This window comes from Dama dama, chromosome 19, assembly GCF_033118175.1.
Source record: "Dama dama isolate Ldn47 chromosome 19, ASM3311817v1, whole genome shotgun sequence".
Taxonomy (NCBI): Eukaryota; Metazoa; Chordata; class Mammalia; order Artiodactyla; family Cervidae; genus Dama; species Dama dama.
Genome location: NC_083699.1, coordinates 59,916,390 through 59,924,819, shown reverse-complemented (window position 1 = coordinate 59,924,819; position 8,430 = coordinate 59,916,390). Strand labels below are relative to the sequence as shown.

The window sequence follows — 8,430 nt, the reverse complement described above, 5'->3', positions numbered from 1 at the left end:
TTTGATTTCTTCTATGATTTGTTGGTTATTCAGAAGCGTGTTATTTAGCCTCCATATGTTTGAATTTTTAACAATTTTTTTCCTGTAATTGAGATCTAATCTTACTGCACTATGGTCAGAGAAGATGACTGGAATGATTTCAGGTTTTTTGAATTTTCCAAGACCAGATTTATGGCCCAGGATGCGATCTATTCTGGAGAATGTTTCGTGTGCATTTGATTAAAAGGTGAAGTTGATTGTTTTGGGGTGAAATGTCCTATAGATATCAATTAGGTCTAGCTGGTCCATTGTGTCATTTAAGGTTTGTGTTTCCTTGTTAATTTTCTGTTTAGTTGATCTATCCATAGTTGTGAGTAGGGTATTAAAGTCTCCCACTATTATTGTGTTACTATTAATTTCCTCTTTCATACTCATTGCCGTACATATTGCGGTGCTCCTATGTTGGGTGCCTATATATTTATAATTGTTATATCTTCTTCTTGGATTGATCCTTTGATCATTATGTAGTGTCCTTCTTTGTCTCTTTTCACAGCCGTTATTTGAAAGTCTATTTTATCTGATATGAGTATTGTGACTCCTGCTTTCTTTTGTTCTCCGTTTGCGTGAAATATTTTTTTCCAGCCCTTCACTTTTAGTCTGTATGTGTCTCTTGTTTTGAGGTGGGTCTCTTGTAGACAGAATATATAGGGGTCTTGTTTTTGTATCCATTCAGCCAGTCTTTGTCTTTGGTTGGGGCATTCAACTCATTTACATTTAAGGTAATTATTGATAGGTGTGGTCCCGTTGCCATTTACTTTGTTGTTTTGGGTTCACGTTTATACAGCCTTTCTGCATTTCCTGTCTAGAGAAGATCCTTTAGCATTTGTTGAAGAGCTGGTTTGGTGGTGCTGAATTCTCTCAGCTTTTACTTGTCTGTAAAGCTTTTGAATCCTCCTTCATATCTGAATGAGATCCTTTCTGGGTACAGTAATCTAGGTTGTAGGGTATTCTCTTTCATTACTTTCAGTACGTCCTGCCATTCCCTTCTGGCCTGGAGGGTTTCTATTGATAGATCAGCTGTTATCCTTATGGGAATCTCTTTGTGTGTTACTTGTTGTTTCTCCCTTGCTGCTTTTAGTATTTGTTCTTTCTGTTTGAGCTTTGTTAATTTGATTAATATGTGTCTTGGGGTGTTTCGCCTTGGGTTTATCCTGTTTGGGACTCTCTGGGTTTCTTGGAATTGGGTGGCTATTTCCTTCCCCATTTTAGGGAAGTTTTCAGCTATTATCTCGAGTATTTTCTCATGGCCTTTCTTTTTGTCTTCTTCTGGGACTCCTATGATTTGAATGTTGGGACGTTTCACATTGTCCCAGAGGTCCCTGAGGTTCTCCTCATTTCTTTTGATTCTTTTTTCTTTTTTCCTCTCTGCTTCATTTATTTCCACCATTTTATCTTCTACCTCACTTATCCTATCTTCTGTCTCCATTATTCTACTCTTGGTTCCCTCCAGAGTGTTTTTTGTCTCATTTATTGCATTATTCATTTTTAATTGACTCTTTTTTATTTCTTCTAGGTCTTTATTAAACATTTCTTGCATCTTCTCAATCTTTGTCTCCAGGCTGTTTATCTGTAACTCCATTTTGTTTTCAAGATTTTGGATCATTTTTATTATCATTATTCTAAATTCTTTTTCAGGTAGATTCCCTATCTCCTCCTCTTTTGTTTGACTTGGTGGGCATTTTTCATGTTCCTTTACCTGTTGGGTATTTCTCTGCCTTTTCATCTTGTTTAGATTGCTGTGTCTGGAGTGGGCTTTCTGTATTCTGGAGGTCTGTGGTTGCTTTTTATTTTGGAGGTTTTACCCAGTGGGTGGGGTTGGATGATTGGCTTGTCAAGGTTTCCTGGTTAGGGAAGCTTGCGTCAGTGTTCTGGTGTATGGAACTAGATTTCTTCTCTCTGGAGTGCAATGGAGTGCCCAGTAATGAGTTTTGAGATGGGTCTATGTGTTAGGTGTGACCTTGGGCAGCCTGTATGTTGATGTTCAGGGCTATGTTCCTGCGTTGCTGGAGAATTTGCGTGGTATGTCTTGCTCTAAAACTTAATGGCTCTTGGGTGGTGGTTGGTTTCAGTGTAGGTATGGTGGCTTTTGGACGGTCTCTTATTACTTAATGTTCCATGTAGTCAGGAGTTTTCTGGTGTTCTCAGATTTTAGGCTTAAGTCTCCTGCCTCTGGATTTCAGTTTTATTCTTCCAGTAGTCTCAAGACTTCTCCAACTATACAGCACTGATAATAAAACTTCTAGGTTAATGGTGAAAACATTCTACCCCATGAGGGACACCCAGAGAGGTTCGCAGAGTTACATGAAGAAGAGGAGAGGGAGGTGGGAGATAGAGATGAGAAGTAGGAGAAAAAGGGGGACTCGAGAGAGACAGATCTACGCAGTTGTCTGTTCCCAGAGTGTTCTCCGTAGCCCAGACACCCACAAAGATTCACAGAATTGGATTGGGAAGAGAAGGGGAAAGGAGGAAATAGAGGTGTTCTGAGGTAGAAAACGGAGAGTCAAGACTGGGAGAGAATAATCAACACACTCCTGAATAAAAATGGGAACTGAACATTGGATTCTTAAATGTCCACAATTTATATCGTATACTGAAAAACAAAGATTAAAAATCTATAGTAGAGGTTAGCCTCTTAAAAATACAACATTAAAAACAAAAACCAAAACAAAAAAATTTTCAGAAATATATATGAAGATCGGTTTAAAAATAGGGCTTCTCTTTTTTTTTTTGCAAGGTTATAGTGAAATGAAAATGAAAATTAAGGAGTAGTAGAGGAGTAATAGAGGACTTTAAAAGGAAATAAGAGAAAAAGAAAAATAGAAAAAAGAAGAGAAAAAGGAAAAAAAACAAATTTTTTCCTAATTAAAAAAATCATAAAAATCTATGAAAATGAAAGTTAAGGAGTAATGGGGGAGTAATAGGGAATTTTAAAAGAAAATAAAAGAGAAAAAAATTTTTTTTTTTTTGTTTTTTTTTTTTAGTTTTTTTTTTGTTTTTTTTTTTTATTATTATTTTTTTCCAGTGGGTTTTGTCATACATTGATATGAATCAGCCATGGATTTACATGTATTCCCAATCCCGATCCCCCCTCCCACCTCCCTCTCCACCCGATTCCTCCGGGTCTTCCCAGTGCACCAGGCCGGAGCACTTGTCTCGTGCATCCCTCCTGGGCTGGTGATCTGTTTCACCATAGATAGTATACATGCTGTTCTTTTGAAATATCCCACCCTCACATTCTCCCACAAAGTTCAAAAGTCTGTTCTATGTTTCTGTGTCTCTTTTTCTGTTCTGCATATAGGGTTATCGTTATCACCTTTCTAAATTCCATATACATGTGTCAGTATGCTGTAATGTTCTTTATCTTTCTGGCTTACTTCACTCTGTATAATGGGCTCCAGCTTCATCCATCTCATTAGGACTGGTTCAAATGAATTCTTTTTAATGGCTGAGTAATATTCCATGGTGTATATGTACCACAGCTTCCTTATCCATTCATCTGCTGATGGGCATCTAGGTTGCTTCCATGTCCTGGCTATTATAAACAGTGCTGCGATGAACATTGGGGTGCACGTGTCTCTTTCAGATCTGGTTTCCTCAGTGTGTATGCCCAGAAGTGGGATTGCTGGGTCATATGGCAGTTCTATGTCCAGTTTTTTAAGAAATCTCCACACTGTTTTCCATAGCGGCTGTACTAGTTTGCATTCCCACCAACAGTGTAAGAGGGTTCCCTTTTCTCCACACCCTCTCCAGCATTTATTGCTTGTAGACTTTTGGATAGCAGCCATCCTGGCTGGCGTGTAATGGTACCTCATTGTGGTTTTGATTTGCATTTCTCTAATAATGAGTGATGTTGAGCATCTTTTCATGTGTTTGTTAGCCATCTGTATGTCTTCTTTGGAGAAGTGTCTGTTTAGTTCTTTGGCCCATTTTTTGATTGGGTCATTTATTTTTCTGGAATTGAGCTGCAGGAGTTGCTTGTATATTTTTGAGATTAATCCTTTGTCTGTTTCTTCATTTGCTATTATTTTCTCCCAATCTGAGGGCTGTCTTTTCACCTTACTTATAGTTTCCTTTGTAGTGCAAAAGCTTTTAAGTTTCATTAGGTCCCATTTGTTTAGTTTTGCTTTTATTTCCAATATTCTGGGAGGTGGGTCATAGAGGATCTTGCTTTGATTTATGTCGGAGAGTGTTTTGCCTATGTTCTCCTCTAGGAGTTTTATAGTTTCTGGTCTTACATTTAGATCTTTAATCCATTTTGAGTTTATTTTTGTGTATGGTGTTAGAAAGTGTTCTAGTTTCATTCTTTTACAAGTGGTTGACCAGTTTTCCCAGCACCACTTGTTAAAGAGGTTGTCTTTTTTCCATTGTATATCCTTGCCTCCTTTGTCAAAGATAAGGTGTCCATAGGTTCGTGGATTTATCTCTGGGCTTTCTATTCTGTTCCATTGATCTATATTTCTGTCTTTGTGCCAGTACCATACTGTCTTGATGACTGTGGCTTTGTAGTAGAGTCTGAAGTCAGGCAGGTTGATTCCTCCAGTTCCATTCTTCTTTCTCAAGATTACTTTGGCTATTCGAGGTTTTTTGTATTTCCATACAAATTGTGAAATTCTTTGGTCTAGTTCTGTGAAAAATACCGTTGGTAGCTTGATAGGGATTGCATTGAATCTATAGACTGCTTTGGGTAGAATAGCCATTTTGACAATATTAATTCTTCCAATCCATGAACACGGTATGTTTCTCCATCTGTTTGTGTCCTCTTTGATTTCTTTCATCAGTGTTTTATAGTTTTCTATGTATAGGTCCTTTGTTTCTTTAGGTAGATATACTCCTAAGTATTTTATTCTTTTTGTTGCAATGGTGAATGGTATTGTTTCCTTAATTTCTCTGTCTGTTTTTTCATTGTTAGTATATAGGAATGCAAGGGATTTCTGTGTGTTAATTTTATATCCTGCAACTTTACTATATTCATTGATTAGCTCTAGTAATTTTCTGGTAGAATCTTTAGGGTTTTCTATGTAGAGGATCATGTCATCTGCAAACAGTGAGAGTTTTACTTCTTCTTTTCCTATCTGGATTCCTTTTACTTCTTTTTCTGCTCTGATTGCTGTGGCCAGCACTTCCAACACTATGTTGAATAGTAGTGGTGAGAGTGGGCACCCTTGTCTTGTTCCTGATTTCAGGGGAAATGCCTTCAATTTTTCACCATTGAGGGTGATGCTTGCTGTGGGTTTGTCATATATAGCTTTTATTATGTTGAGGTATGTTCCTTCTATTCCTGCTTTTTGGAGAGTTTTAATCATAAATGAGTGTTGAATTTTGTCAAAGGCTTTCTCTGCATCTATTGAGATAATCATATGGTTTTTATCTTTCAATTTGTTAATGTGGTGTATTACATTGATTGATTTGCGGATATTAAAGAATCCTTGCATTCCTGGGATAAAGCCCACTTGGTCATGGTGTATGATTTTTTTAATATGTTGTTGGATTCTGTTTGCTAGAATTTTGTTAAGGATTTTTGCATCTATGTTCATCAGTGATATTGGCCTGTAGTTTTCTTTTTTTGTGGCATCTTTGTCTGGTTTTGGAATTAGGGTGATGGTGGCCTCATAGAATGAGTTTGGAAGCTTACCTTCTTCTGCAATTTTCTGGAAGAGTTTGAGTAAGATAGGTGTTAGCTCTTCTCTAAATTTTTGGTAGAATTCAGCTGTGAAGCCATCTGGTCCTGGGCTTTTGTTTGCTGGAAGATTTCTGATTACAGTTTCGATTTCCTTGCTTGTGATGGCTCTGTTAAGATCTTCTATTTCTTCCTGGTTCAGTTTTGGAAAGTTATACTTTTCTAAGAATTTGAAAAATATGGAACGCTTCACGAATTTGCGTGTCATCCTTGCGCATGGGCCATGCTAATCTTCTCTGTATCGTTCCAATTTTAGTATATGTGCTGCCGAAGCGAGCACAAAAGAGAAAAAATTTTAAAAAAAGGAAAAAGAATATTTTTAATTAAAAAAAAAAAAGTAAAAATATATCTAGGAATTTCTCTGGAGCTGTTGCAGTAAATGTGGGTTCGGTTCAGTTTCAGATAGCTCCTCGTTCCAGCTTACACTTGATATCTACAGGCCCCTTCCAGTGTAGTCGGTGTTTTCTACAGGGATTTTAATCTGTTGCCCTGGTCCCTTCTGAAGCGGTTCCCTTTGTTTATTTGGCTTCTGTTTGCTGGGCTCTTCAGTGCCTAATTTCCGCCCTGACACAGGCGGGCGGAGGTGGTCTCTTATTCAGGTCGCTAGTTCCGTCGTGCTGCGGGGACGGACTGGCACTGCTTTCCACGTCTATGCTGCTCAGGCTCCCGGCTGATCTATATGGAGCGTGCCCTGCTCTGCGTGCGGTTCCAGTCCTCGGGTGTTCCACAAAAGCGCGGACTTGGCTGCGCCTGCTTTTTGTGCCTTCCCCATCGGAGCGGCTCAGGCAGCCAGGAGCTTGACGGGCACACTCTCCCCGGGTGCGGCGCGCCTTCTCTGGACTTTATTTTTAAATTGCATGCTTTATTTCATAATCTTTATAAAGACCTTTTAACAGTCTTCCTAAAAAAACAATTTAGAACAATATTTTCTCAAGCATGGTATCGCAGTTTGGGTCCTTTCGAAATGGATGCTGAGCTAGAGATGGAGGTACAAGTTGCTTATTTAGAATCAAGAAAGGGAGGGTGCAAAGCCGCATTGGGCATAGGGGAAATCAAAGTACAAAGCAGGCTGGACATAGCCTTCGCCCCTCCAGTGAGAAAATTCTGGAGCAAATATTGCCAGTCAGAGTTGACATGCATCAGACTGAGAGAGCCAGGCCTTAGTGTACTCCATGTTTCTCCCGCTCCCTCTTACAGTCAGGTTCATGCTGCCCTGGAAGGACATGACCTGAGGTGACATGGCATCTGTAGACACAGCCTAGCAGGAGCTGACGGCTGGCAGCTGTCTGCTAACCACAGTCCTGGCAGCTGGGCATCAAGTCTTTCCTTGAAGGGGGATTGCATAGCACAGCACTATTTCTGTGTCCATGAGATGGGTGAATAATATACATTTTAAGGTATAGAAGCAAATATGTACTTCATACCCAAGATCAAGGATTTGTTTAGGGAGCAGGCCAAACTAGTAAAAAAATTTTTTGAAGTGAGTCATTTTTAAAGAAAAACATTAAGTACAGAAAAGTGCAGGCAATTAATAAGGTATAGCATGATCATGAAGGTAATCTTCAAACCAGAAGTTTTAGCAACACTGTTATAAGTGAATAGCCAGACTCTTTTAACACTTGTTAAAATGTCAGTGCTTACTAAATCCTTTTGAAAGGACCAATGTTAGCCTGATCCTATATAGAAATTCATTATCAAATGCAAAACTCTTCAGCAAGTGACTAATTCAAAAATAATAAAACATTGACATTTGAATCAAGTAACTTACCTAATTAAATAGAATGAACTGACAAGAACCATTTCAAATACATTTCTTCTAGCAGCATCTCTTGGTATCACTTTGGTTAAACTACTGCCCGGTAAGAAGTAATTTTGTGATAAACATAATTAAATAAGTCTCTAGTATTTATAGAGTTGCTCAAGTAAGAAATAGCACCATGTACTTCTCCAGCTATTTATATTTATATTTGAGGTGTCTTTTGGACTTCCCAAAGCAAATTTTGCATGTGCCACATTGCTTGTGTTTTACCCCAAACTCAGTGGGTAACTTATTTGAACTCTCCGTTGATTAGATTATAACTTAGTTACAATTCTTTGTCCATGCAAAGGGGGCCTATGTCATAGCAAGAATCACCTATATGATATCCTCAAAATGTATGTTCATGAGAAAATTAAATTAATCCCTAGAAACTGCAAACAGAAACCCAGGCTATAGAGTTTATATACTGGGCAGTAGGGGAAACATGCACCTTGATTTTACAGCAATTTGGATTGAAGTAAAAGCAATGTCCATTTAAATATTATGAAGTGAAAATTTTAAAATTACACTTCAATAAAATAACTTACCCCATAAACACAACAGAAGCAAAAAGGATAGGCTTGCTCTTTTGGAAAAGAATTCCTGAATTACAGCTATATAACTGGCTTCTCAGGTGGCACTAGTGGTAAAGAACCCGCCTGCCAATGCATCAGAAGCCAGAGACACAGGTTCGATCCCTGGGTTGGGAAGATCCCCTGGAGAAGGAAATGGCAAGCCATTCCAGTATTCTTGCCTGGAAAGTTCCATGAACAGAGGAGCCTGGTGAGCTACAGTCCATGGGGCCACAAAGAGTCGGACATGATTCAGTGATTGAGCAATAACAACAATATTAGATGACTTAATTTCTCACAGGATGTTTAACTAAATGCATGTACATGTAAATTTCTAAGCTTTG

General features: G+C 38.5%; 1 non-coding gene across 1 annotated transcript; it reads right to left on the bottom strand.

The window, feature by feature from the left end:
• Nucleotides 1-5,889: 5,889 nt before the first annotated feature.
• LOC133074353 (U6 spliceosomal RNA) lies at nucleotides 5,890-5,996 on the bottom strand. The gene has a single exon (XR_009697187.1). It is a non-coding gene; the product is annotated as a U6 spliceosomal RNA (small nuclear RNA).
• Between the last annotated feature and the right edge of the window lie 2,434 nt (nucleotides 5,997-8,430).